Below are 13,062 nucleotides of genomic sequence, written 5' to 3' on the forward strand. Positions count from 1 at the left end.
TTCACCTCCTCCGTTTCTAACGCTCGTCACGTATCATCGTGATGAGAAGAAGAATTCTGAAAGTGCTTCTGGACCGCGTCACTTCACTCGTCGCGTATCTTCTTAATAAGAAATGGAAAAGCACAGAATCGCACTGGAACACACTCGCGAATTATAACGTTTCTTCTTTCTGTTATTAGTGGATATGGTGATCGACGCCCTCTGGGCTGGCACATACATTGACACTCAAATCGTTCTCATCGTGTATCAGTTTTCTCGGAAAAAGTGGGAACGGAGGCGAATTAAAAAGATCGATCCGATGACGCATTAGTACACGTTTGTATAAAATTATTTTACGACGCGCCAATCCTGGGTGTATTATAAAAGCGAGCACAAAATTAGTAAGGTCAGCCTGTATATTTAAGAGCGAATATCATATGAACTGTGCAAATCTTGCGAATGGATTTTAATCCCAATTTAGATCTTTAGAGGAAAATCTGTATTAATATTTTAACTGTCTTGTGTGTCCAATTGGATGTACATACATACACTTTAAGTGGGTCCAGGATACGCCGCATGTATCAGTTTAAATACACGTATATTTTCTACTTGCTACATTGAAAAAGATTTCAGTGTAAATTTTAATAAATATCTGATGGAATGATACTGAAGTAAATATTTACTAAATGTAAAACGTATTTATTTGAAAATCCATCAATTTAATTGATTTAATTACTCCACTTTTATTGAGTAAATATTTACTTACTGCAAATATTATAAATAAATGTTTACTTTTACCAGTTTTTTATTTCAAGAAATATGTTAAGGTTTAGTAATTTTTTTTCAGTGCACTATTTGTACAATTCACACTTTGCATGGATTTTATGTAGTATATTGTGAGTTCTGAAAAAGCTTATTAATTTAGAAGAACATTTTTATTTAAAAATCATATTTTATTGAAAAATTTTAACATGAAAAATTTCCTTAAAATTGTATTATGTTATAAAAACATTTTACGAATTCATGGCGACGATAAAATACGTGTTTTTACATTTATACATGAGGCGCATAAATGCTATTTATTATCTCCACTTTCGTATCTTTAATACGCACACGAATCAATATCCACAAATATTTTGAAAAACATTAACCAATACAACATTACACCAAAATTTGCACCTATTTTATGAGAGTTGAGCACAGTCGGGCACAAAGTAATAGTGTGACGTCAGGGAACCGATTACAAAAATTCATGTCAGCGTTAAAGAAAAGATACAGCTGTTACACATCTTCTCGTATTCGTCGATACAATCTTCGCGATTGTCTTGGTTGCAAAAGCGTCATCTTTAATTATACTAGTAATTGTATCACACGTAATTCCACGCGCATAAAGGGGCGTGTTTCAATTACAATACTTCCGCGAGTGCGAGTATCGTTTTTCGATTGAAAAATCATGCTGGGATGTATTATCAGATATCCCGCTGAAGTCGCCGTTTAGCCGCGCGTCGCAAATGCGACTATTCATTCATCGCGTAACGCAGCGCTGTCACGGCTCTTTTCTCCCTCGTTTCATTTTCCCATACAGCGCAGCTTCCACCTCGGCCTTGTGTGTCACGTAACAATGTCCGTCCGTCCGACCCATATCGCGACGTGCCACAACGAATAACGCGAGTCAATCGACGCCGATCGAATTAATTTCGAGCGGCGACAACGTGTCCCCCTTGGATCTCACGCGACCGAGTTGGCTTCTGTCGCATGTCCATGGACTCTCGACAAGAACGCGCGATTACGTCGCGATTTTTCAAATGAGACTCTTTATTGTTACGTTATTGCGATTTTCTCCTCTTCGTCTTCATTACGCCGCGCTCGCGGACAGCGCGCTAGGAAATCTCGCTCGATCGTGCATTTAACTGGCGGCTGACCTATTTCGATGCATACACCTGGGCGATTTTCGGAAAAACGTTGTCATACGTGTTATCACCGTTGCCGCACTCGGAACATTGTGTTTTGTTTTATTGAAAAAAACGGAGGTCGCCGAGGGATTTGCGCGAGTCGCGTTCAATCCAACTTTCATACTCAAAGAAAAACAGTTACTGTGACAGCGACTTTATACAAGTTTTGTACGTAGAATGAGTACATAGTTGAATAAACTAATGTGCACAATTGAATTACATTACTTTTTAGTATAAAATGAATTTAGTATATTAATAAATTTATTTTACACTAAAGAACTGTATTACCGCTCGATTCAGATCGTCCTTTCTTTACACTTTGCATTGCAAAAAACGAGCGAAAATGTAAGTAAATTACATCATTTTATAACCGCAATAATTACAGAATAGTTTATTAAACTATTACTTTAGTACATTAACTTTGTATATAAAATTTGTATTGTTATCACTTTTATAATTGTGTTACATGGAAAAAAAACTTGTTAAAACGACTGAAAATTTCACTAATTCAGCACAGCTGCAATGTACGGATTTTTTAAATGTTAATTAGCAAAGTTGTACAGCCGAATAAAATTAGCAATTATAGATAATCGTATTTGTTATAATAGCACAAATTTATTAACACAGTAAAGATAACTTTCTATGAAAATCAATCCAATATAGGTCAAAATTTTTAACAAAGTATGCTAACTAATTGTAAAATGGCGCGTACTTCTGCTGCTGTAATAAAAGAAACTTCTTATATTATATTAGCAATTTTCATTGCACGATAGCAAAGAATTAGATGAATTAGCATACTAATTGCTTAAAGACCTAATTTCTTTGATGAACCATCAAATCTTCTTACATGATTAGTTATAGATGCTAAATTCGCGCAGCAAGCTCTAACTTTACTGAACCAGTCAATCTATCTCTACTATTAAGATATATCTTTTTCTCTGAGTATAGGATGATTGAGACAATTGCCTGGAAATGCCGCCGATTGTTCTTTTTGAAGCTCGCGAACTTTTTCTCGGAGGAGGTTCTCTCGACACGTTTTTCCTAATTTTCCGCTCTTTTCAGCCGAGAGAAATTCCGCGTCGTCGTTTATTCGGAAAGGTCAGAGGGATTGACGCCCCTAAAATCGCGCGTTAAAGGGCTAAATTTATCCGCGAGGACGAGACACGCGCTCGTTTCCACCTTGACGTCAACGTGATTCCAACGTGAGATTCGCTCTGTGATCAAACAGAGAGGAAGGTCGCCGACATGCCGGAACTAGATCGTAAGTTTAATTATCACGCCGACCAACCGCGGCATAGGTGATCGCGAGTGGAATTATTTTTCAGTGCAATGGAATGCGCTTCCACGTTGTTTTTCCTCTCGCACGAATGCAAATATCGTACCGTTGCGGAACATAAAAATATGCGACTAGTTCGCCTCGAGAATAAAAATGAAGAATTCCATGATCTACAAGTTATCTCTTCGTTCGTTCTTGACAAAGATATTTCAATTCAATCCAAGCACATTCTTGTCATCGATCTTTAAATCACTATTTACTCCTAATTTTTATCGGTTAAATACACGCATTTATTTCTGAGATTCTATTCTATAATATAAGTGCGTATTTATCAATGAAAATGAAGTGGGAATATTACGGTTCTTAATTTTCCGAAGCTCAACTCATTTAAATGCATCCTGTATGTTGCATCTGCATAAAAATTTGCATTATTAAAATAAGCTCGGAGTATTCATACTTTTTATACAACTCATTTTAATTCTTTGAAATCAATCAGTGTCTTTTAGTCAACATAAATTAAAAGGATTTCATGAACTCAGCGTTAGTAATTGTATTACAGATTTTTTTTCCTGAGAGTTAACTGGATTTCACACACCCTTCTCTCAGATTTTTGACAGCTTGTCTAAAGAACTCTCCTTGGTTTGCGAGTTGTAGTTTAAACTGAAAATGACTTTATCTCGCGAAGACGTGCTATCTCTGCTTGGAAATCAAACACGACGCCTTTCTTTTTAATTACGTCATCACGGATAACGCAGTCGAGGCAGAATGGCGAAAATAGAATAAAAGAAAAGAAGGAGGAGAGGCAAGCTTCTTTTTGCGCGAAGGTCGTTTTTTACGATAACATTTAATCCAACAGCGTTGAATCGAGCGTTTTCTGGAAAGTCGTCTTTAGAAGAAGATATTACGCCGTGCAATTGTATCACGAGCCATCGACACGATGATTTTAATCCAGTTTACGACGTTCTTGAATCTCTCTCTCTCTCTACTGATGGTATACAATACTTAAAACCACGGGATCAAGAAGAAGAAAAAGTTCTTAAACGAAATTCGCGATACAACACGAAGACAACTCAAATCCTTTTCTTATTATAACGTACTCCGCCATCGAATCTAAAAAAAGAATCTCGGATTTCATATATTGAGAGAAAAGTTTTCTATTTTCATGACCATTTCGTGGTAATATCATAGTTATATAAAGCCCCTATTTTTATTGCAGTTATTATTGTTACAATAATAACTGCATACCACACACACATATGTATATTGTATGTATAATTATATTTTTAGTTCTATTAATACTGAAGTTCGACTAAAGTTATATGTTTTCTCGAGGACATTTTTTTAGCACAGAACTGTAAGTATAATTATTATATTATAGCAGCAATAATCATAAAAATGGAGAGATCCTATAGTCATAAATATTTTATTATGCTATTCTAATCACAAATACCAGAACCTTTTCTCTCGAATGTAGTCTTTAGGAAATAATCTGCTAGCTCGATAGATGTGCAGAAAACGCTGATGTAACGTGACGCGAGATTCGCGAGGAATTATCTTTCAGCCACGAGGGAGAGAAAGAGAGGTAATTAACGCGGGTAGGCTTCCGCGGGCTCTCGTTACCGAGTGTGAACAGCGTGAAGAAACGAGTTTGTTGTTGAGCGTGTTCGCGGTTGCCACCACCGCGTGGCTTGACACCACCGGTCTCGGAACGGACTCTTTACCGACGAAGGGATGCAGATTTGTGCATCCTTCAAATCGACTGGCCGCGCGATGAACGGAAGACCGTCTGTAGCGTTTCCAAAGAAAACAAAGTCGAAACAATGTCAATTTGACGTCATATTGCTCGATTATTGACCGAATTTACTTGCATTGCTAGATGAGTGTATACTAAAGTTACGTAAGGTAGATAAAGATATATAAATATTTTAAACGATCAATTACAAAATGACGATACTGTCACATTATTTAAAACAGAATGGACGCGTATGATTTTATTGTAAAAGCTGATTGTATAATGTTATGTCACTGTATTTAGATATTTTATGTGAAGCAAACTTTAATATGTACTGATCCAGGGTAGTGCGAGTGATTGAATTCATCGCAAGTCACTTTCTGTCAGAATTCAGTTAATACGACATTGTTTTGAATTTCTTATTCTTCTTAGGTTGGTTGAGCACATCGCAATGCGACGTGGGCGAAAATCCCGCGAGAGAGGCGTCGTCTCGCGTTCATGCAGGGGCCGGAAACTACGCAATGAGTGAAGGACGTAGACGATGACACTTACGTGAGAATGACACGTCGTTCTTTATCAGATCAGCCTTTATCTCGGGAAAACCGTTTAACGACGGTTTGCGGGAATAAAAAGCGTCAAATCGTTGGATCGTGACAAGGATATATACTCGTTACAGGTTTTTTTTTCAAGCGTATTATTTTTAGTATTGGCCGCGAACGATGGCTCGGTGTCCATCAACCTTTTTTGCATTTCGCGCGGAAATAAAATTGGCTGGAGGCGAGTAGTAAACGTTAGAGATGAAACAACCGCTGGTATCCGTCAACGTTGGTCAAAATTAGCTGTGAGGTACGCGTGCGTTAAACCAGAAGAACTGGACTTTTAAAGCCCCCCAGATATACATATACAAACACTGCGAGAGCACACTGTGTGCACACCACGTATACATGTGAGATAAGATTGGAGAAAGGCGGGGAGTAAATTACTTTAACTGCTTTGAACGATCGACGATCCAGATCGCGAGGCGTTGATCGAGATCAGATGTCGAGCCGCGTAAACGGCTGGATTAAAAAAAAAAAGATATCGTACGTATATATATATATAAACATGCGAACGTCCAGCCGGCTGACAAAACGCGCGCACGCCAGACACGTCCGCGCTCCGCGCGTCGCCGGGATTCACTGCCGCTCCATTCCGCTCCGCTCCGCTCCGACCGCGCGTGTAAAGCCGCGCCGCGCGCGCGCGGCGGGAGGAGCCCCGCGCCGACTCTATTACACATCGGTGGCTTTTTGGAGCGGCGAAGAAAAATGAGTAATTAAAGCGCAGCTACCTGGCGTGTGCCGAGCGTTACGCTTTAGCGGCCGAAGACGGAAAGAGAGGAGAAGAGAGAGAGAGAGAGAGACAGAGGATTTACGCGCGCGGATCTTGGTAGACGAATATCGTCCGCTCAGAAATCGCGGCGATATACGAAGTTCCACGCGGAAGTGTCCTCGCTTCTTTTTCCTCGGTCGCTTTTGCCGGGGCTTAACAAAGCGTGTAAAATAAGGGTGCGGGTTTAAAAATATAAGGGGTGGGTCTAAAAAATATAGGTGTGGATTTAACACCACGGGGGTATTAAATATCATAGCACATCGTTCTCACCGTATTATTGATGTAAACATCATCAGAGTATATATTAATCAGGATTGCCATAAATTTCTCGTCCTAAAATTTCATAACTTTTCCCCGATTTCTAAACAAAATTTTATAATCTTTTTCCTGACATTTGATATTTTAAATTTTTTTATATTTTCATCCTGATTTGAGAATTGTTAAATATTTGGTTGAGAAAGCGCTTTAACATTGCAATGTAAATTACTAGTAACGTTGCTGAGCACTGCTTGCATTTATAATAATTGTTAAGTCGATAGTATTCCAAAACTACATAGGTGTGACGTATGTCACATCAAACTTCTTTAAAACCAGGAATTTTTATTCTCCAGAAAATTTCCTTTTCCCCGATTTCTCTCATTTCCAATTTTCCTAATAAAAAGGCAGTTTCTCAGAAATAGGTACGTGGAATTTGTTCGAACGCCTCCGTGACGTTATGTATAATAAATTCACGCCGTGAAAGGTATTCTTCGTCATTTTCCACCTATTTAAGGTTTCTTCTGGGCGGGAAACGCAGAGATAGCGTCGCAGTGACGGATAGTATTGGATTAACGTAATGGATAGTTGGCAGAGCCAGATAAGCTTCTAAATCGCTACGAAACGTTTCCTATGAGCTATTTTGACGCGTTACCTCCTCTTTTCTCTCGAATGCACGCTTCAATGGACCCACCACGTTCCGGTCCTCCTCGTGGAAACGGCACATTGCGAGCGTACGTATCTAATACTACGAATCTGCCTTCTCCGCGTTCAATTACACGAGTCCGTTCATATTACATGGAAAGTCCTCCCCGGAAGACGCACGCGCGGCCCCGTTATCTCGCTTATTAAAGTGCAAATACCGAGCTTTCGCTCCTAACGGACTAACTTATGTCGTTTCGTGAGAGTCTGCCGTGTGGAAACTCGAGCTCGAGAGAGATATCGCCGTATCAATACTTGCGAGATCCAAGCGTATTACGCGAAACGGCACAAGTATTGGACGTAATTTATTGCTATCAAATACGGCTGTACAATATTCCATTATTTCGAGAAAGTCAAAGATGGTATTTTTGTGAAATTGTATTAGAATTAAATTTTAAAATTAAATAGCAATTTTTTTCTTCCTATTTACACTGACTACCATATGTATGAATAGTTGGAAAAGTGTGTTAAATTTAAATATATATACTTAGTATACATTTCACGTTCAAACCTAAATTGTTTGCCTAAATTTTCCTGTTAATTTAATGCAAGGCGAATATGTTAAAAAGTAACACAAACATTATGTAAAAATTAACACAAAAATGTAATACTGATATAATTGGAAATAGATTATCGGATGTATTAAAAATTTAATACAAAAATTTTAACGGTTTTAATACAAGTGCAAAATGGTTTTATTGTGTATCTGATGTATCTACATAATATATTATAGATATTCATAATGCCGTCATATAAATTTTAGTGTTAATTCAATACACATTTTTATCTACTATCATTTGTATCGTATGTGAATTCTAAAAGTTATCTTTGCCGAAGACTTATTTTACTGGAAAATTATTTTAATGTGATAAAATTTACTTAAAATCATATTATATACAAAATAATGGTGTATCGGCAGGAAATCGATACAAAAATCTAGTAGTCAAAGTATTAAAAGATGAGACAAGATAAAATAAATAAAGCGTATTTTATTCATCGTTTCTCTCGATATTATACGAGATAGAAAAATCTGGAAGAGTCTAATTTAAAAATAAATCACCCGCGAGAGACGACGACACACCGGATATCAATTCAAGTTTTTCTTTCGATAATCGATCCGTTCACTTTCATCCAAGTATCCCCTCGTTCAGGGGATCTGTCCTTTTCTCTCTTTCTCTCTTTTCTTCTGACGCGTAAGAGCGAAATGTACCGTGAATAAATCCATTATCTGTTCATCGATCATCCTCGGCCAATCGTCGAGAAACCCTTTTTCGTCATCACTTTGCCGTAATAGCTTTAAAGACTGCGCCGAGTTCCGCCGACGACCGCGGGAAGCTGCGAGAATTCTGCGGTCGCACCGAAATACATCGTGCGTGGAACACGTGTTCGCGACGCTGATACGCGCGTGGCGATTAGACACGCGCGCGTACTCCCGGAGGCGACGAATTGCTCGCTCCGCTCTAATCTTGGCGCTCGAGTAAACACAGAAGTGAATAGAATACCTGATGCCTCTATATTTCCACCAATGTACATTAACCCTAAGTATACACGATGATTTTCCGGTCCTTCGGTACACACAATGTGTCATTCGTGTCTCGGATTAATTTCCATTATTTTAAAAAATATAAAAGAATTATTAAGCGATTCTTACTTTAATAAGTATCTTTAAAAAGTATTCATAAGATTGTGTGTATTTTAAAAAATTTGTATATAAATGTTGTAATTAATTATTTGATGCTTCTAATTTTTCGGAGAGAAAAGTGCAGGACACGGATGATTTAATCGATAGTACTAAGAGTTAATATTAACTTCGGTTCAACTTATTCTTTTCATCTTATTATATAACAAGAAAAAGCTACTTAAAATTTATTTGTGGGATATAATATTTATTTCACTATAATAAATTTAAATAAACTAATAAATTCTTATTTAAATACAGTAAAATAAAATTTTGTTTCTACAAATAAAATTTTATTTCGCTGTATTTAATTTATTTCGTTTTTTTTTACAGTTAATAAGATATATTTCACAGAAACGTATATTTCATCATCACAGTCCAATTTTTTTTAATCAACAAATATTGGAAACATTAAATTTGCTTGCAAATATTTTGACTTTTTTCTCAATTTAGTTGTAAAAATTAGAAAAAGAAAAAAATAGGTTGAACTAAAATTAAAGTCAATTGATAGAATTGGATATAAATATGTCATCAAATAAACGAAGGAACGAAATAGAACCGCTGATGAATTTCCGGACAATAAATAATTGGAGCCCTGGACGCGATAATGGGTGTGGTAGTAAACCAGTTAAAGAATTGATCGCGAAAGAGAATAACAGCACACAAAATTGTTTTAAGAGAAATAAACGAAAGATACCAAAATAATTAAGAAATCGAAAACGCAAATAGTGTTATAGTATGAGAGTTGAAAGCTCTGAAGAGAGTTTCAATTTTTCATATCCGCAACGTGTAAATGATTGTGTGATATTGTTAGGTGCTGGAAACAGCATCATTTTAGCAATCCGAATTAGATAATCGCGTGCAACGATTCCAGAAAATATCTCTCCGATTCCGATATGAGACAATGCAACACGAATTGTCATACCATTTAACTTTCAATGTAGGTAATTAATTCTATACCAGTCTCGTATTTCTTTTGTCAAAAACGTGTTTTACGTATCAATCAAAGGGTATAACATTTCGCGTGCCTTTGTGTATCGTATGTACAGTACATACGTACAGTACTCACATTACACACACAATGTTGTATGCGTATACGGTAAGAGTAAACATCCGGAATTCGAGATCGGCAAATCACGTATCGGAATGTAGTAGAAATGAGAGAAAAACGTCGAGAGACGATATCTCGTCGACGAGTTCGTTCAGTCGCGTCGCGCATCGTCGTTGCGTCGCGACGGACGAGCGACGCGGGTCCCGCCTCCGTGATACGTACAACACCAGTGTAGCGATGATGCACTTTGCGGTATCCTGACGCGACAACATCGAAGAATCCTACCGGATCCGGCCGACGAAGATCGGCAGACTGGGTACCACTGTCAGCTACCGGGTTCGCGGCAGAGTGAGGGATGAAGCGCCGGCTCCCTCGGGAGGAGAACTACCCCCGGCGGAATGTGGATCTTCTTGGTGGGCGCGATCACTCCGCGGTATACCGTAAACACTGTCGCGGCTAGCCACCGACCTCCCGGAGTACCGCGGGGGGATGTTTCCGGAGACGCGTCCGGAATTCTCGTATTTCGTCGCCGAGAGAGGTGTGCCCCGCTCTATTTATACACGTATAAAAGACGCGCGAGACGAGAATTTCTCGCGTTTGTCTCAGCCTCTTGCAAGAGCCGCACAAGCAATTTTCTCAGGCAGGGTGCATTTCTTTTTTTTTCTTTTTTTTTTACATACGTCTCCGTTTTCCGGCGAAAAGAGTGAAGAGTTGAGAGACGGATATAGAAAAATAGACAAAGAACTAGAAAGAGAAACTCAGAGAAAAAAAGGAGAAGAGAAAGAGCGGACACCCTCTTCGCCCTTCCCTACAGTTCGTCGGCCCTCCCGCCTCTGGTACTTCGATCGCGACCACCCGCGGGACGCTGTCGACTACTGCACGGAGAAAGAGACGCGCCGAGAGAATCGCAACGCCCTCCGAGCTCCGCGTCTCTCCCGACCTCGTGGACCAGCTCTCGATGCGCGGACCTGCGCTCTTTGGTATCATACTGCGACGACGTCGCCATCATCGCCAGGAAGTGCCGACGTTAAAACTTCAAATGTGATATAAAACACGTTGCGTTAAAAAATGCAAAAATCATAATATGCAAAGGAGAAATAATCCTATTTTCGGGCGAAGCAGATCTTAGTACTTAAGTATTTCAATGTGAATTTATATACATATTTATGTGCATCTCTAATTCTGCAAGAATTGGATATGTATATAAATTCAAACTGTGTGAATTACTAAGATCCGCTTCGATCGATCTTAATTGATTCATTCTTGTCGGTCTAATATAAATTATGATTTAAATTATGATAACTTTTCTGCGTTAGGGAAAAAGTAATATGATTGATTTTTTGAACCGTGTTGATTAACGAAAATTAACTTGCAAGAAAATACTCACCACACACTTATTGTGGTTTACTTTATCTTTATTTCGTATTTGTACACGCCCTCAGCATGCCACATACAGTCAGTATAATACAATCCAACGCAGCCAAGAGAGAGAAGAGAGAGAAAGAGAGATAGAGATACAGAGAAAGAGAGAAGAGAAGACAGAGAGAGAGAGAGAGAGATAGAGGAAGAAGAGAGGAAAGAGAAGAAGAAAGAGAGAAGAGGTAGAAGTAAAATACAAAAAATATATATATTTATATATTTTATATATATAATATATATATTTGTATATGTATACTCTACGCGCGCCGAGAGACGTTATTGTTACCACGATGTGTTTTTTTTTAACGCTGAATATATATTGGATAGTAGCTAAGAGTATAATACAAAGAAGAGTGCTGTGTGGGATACGGTAGGATGCGTAATTCGGATTGAATGTGGTACGGTTCGCGGATCGCACGAGCAAACTCGCGCGCTTGCCGATCCTGTTTCTCTGATTAATTACCGCTATCTCGATTGAATAAGAACTCTCGCTTTCGATCAGCCATATAAACTAAGGGGAAGGAACGAGCTTCCGATAAATCGACAATCACAGTTCGGCGCCTTTACATTCGTCCGTCAATCTGCATACGCAGAGAAACAGAAGAACAGTTCAGCATTGAGTCATACGTGCGACACATACCGATGCGACGAAAGCTCAGGAATTTCTTAGCCGGCAGCATAAAAACATTCGATCGTGAAACTTTCGAGAATTTCCCCCGCGAACGTTCTTCAAACGATCGGATCACATTCTAATTTAATCCCGTATCTTTTATCGCACTCGTGAACAAAAGTCCGTTCGACTAAAACATGTCAAATCCTTCGGTCAAGATCTAACGAATAAGCAAAAAGAAAATAAAAGAAACTGTACTTTGATTTTATCCTTGTTTATCCGGTTAAAATAATTTACAAGATTTTTAATTCCGTCACAGACACACTTATGCCGAGAGTGGCGAAATGAAAAATATTTCGCCAGTGGCAACATTGGACATTTCGACGGAAATAGAAAAAATTGAATAAATTTATTTGATGTAAATTTATGATCGGAAACTTAAACGTAAATATTAAGTGCCTTCTTAATGCGTCGCGGCTTTTGTCCAATTTTGTCGCTAGCGGATTAATACTCTTAGATGATAGTTTCGTACATACAGTCTGCATATACAGGTGGCCGTCGACTGAAAACGGCCATTAGAGGAAACAAATATTCTCCATAAAACGAATGATCATTATTGGACGTAAAATCGATCGCTACTCCGCAGATGACCTGATAATTCTTTTTAACAAGCATACTGCTTACACAGCCTACATAGCTAAGTCTTCTCTCTTTCGCACGGATATATCTTTGTATGCGATACTAACGCATAAATGTAACCGGTAAGCATTTATGGCAGCGTTATAAGGCCTACTCATGGTAGCGATCGTCGTAAGGACCAGAAAACTTAATCCAAAACGCGAGGGAAACAACAATAATTCATAAGACTCAAATCATGTCGAGCTTTGTCAAGCGATTTTTTTTTTTCGATTGTCGTAAAAGCATTCCTTTTTCACGGCTTAAGACGAAAAAAAATCGTTTGATCAGTTAACATAAGATGACCATATTAACAATACAATGTAAATGAATAATAAACGTAATAACTCAACTAAAAATAAAAT

Source organism: Cyphomyrmex costatus, unplaced genomic scaffold, assembly GCF_001594065.2.
Source record: "Cyphomyrmex costatus isolate MS0001 unplaced genomic scaffold, Ccosl1.0 scaffold193, whole genome shotgun sequence".
NCBI lineage: Eukaryota > Metazoa > Arthropoda > Insecta > Hymenoptera > Formicidae > Cyphomyrmex > Cyphomyrmex costatus.